The following is a 462-nucleotide window of genomic DNA, read 5'->3' on the forward strand; positions in this document are numbered from 1 at the left end:
AAAAAGTAAATAGCAGACAAAAGGATAGTTTTCCACAATTGTTGAATTTTCATTTAGAACTTCCTTGTTTAATCAGATGCTTACAGCCTCTTTCTGTCCATCCATTTCACAAAAACAGAATGAAGACCTATAATGGCTCAGGGCCCCTGCTGGATGCTGAAGTGGCAAAGATGAATAGACGGTGTCCTGTCTTTATGTAGATTGTGGTTTTCCAGGGGAGGTGGCACTTGTATAATTTCTGTTCAGTGGATAAAGTACAGAAATGCAGAAAGCAAATAGCTCTGCCCGTGGAGCCCTGAGCCAGCCTTTGAGCAGGGCTGTAAGGAAAGGTGGCAGGCACTGGTGAAGCAGGGAGAGGCATTGATTCTCCAGAGCAGCGCTTCAGTGTGGTGGCCACTGGCCACGTGGGGCTATTTAAATTTAAATTGAATAAAGTTAAAAACTGAGTTTCTCAGTCACACT

Source organism: Galeopterus variegatus, unplaced genomic scaffold (genome assembly GCF_000696425.1).
Source record: "Galeopterus variegatus unplaced genomic scaffold, G_variegatus-3.0.2 Scaffold482, whole genome shotgun sequence".
In the NCBI taxonomy this organism is placed as follows: Eukaryota; Metazoa; Chordata; class Mammalia; order Dermoptera; family Cynocephalidae; genus Galeopterus; species Galeopterus variegatus.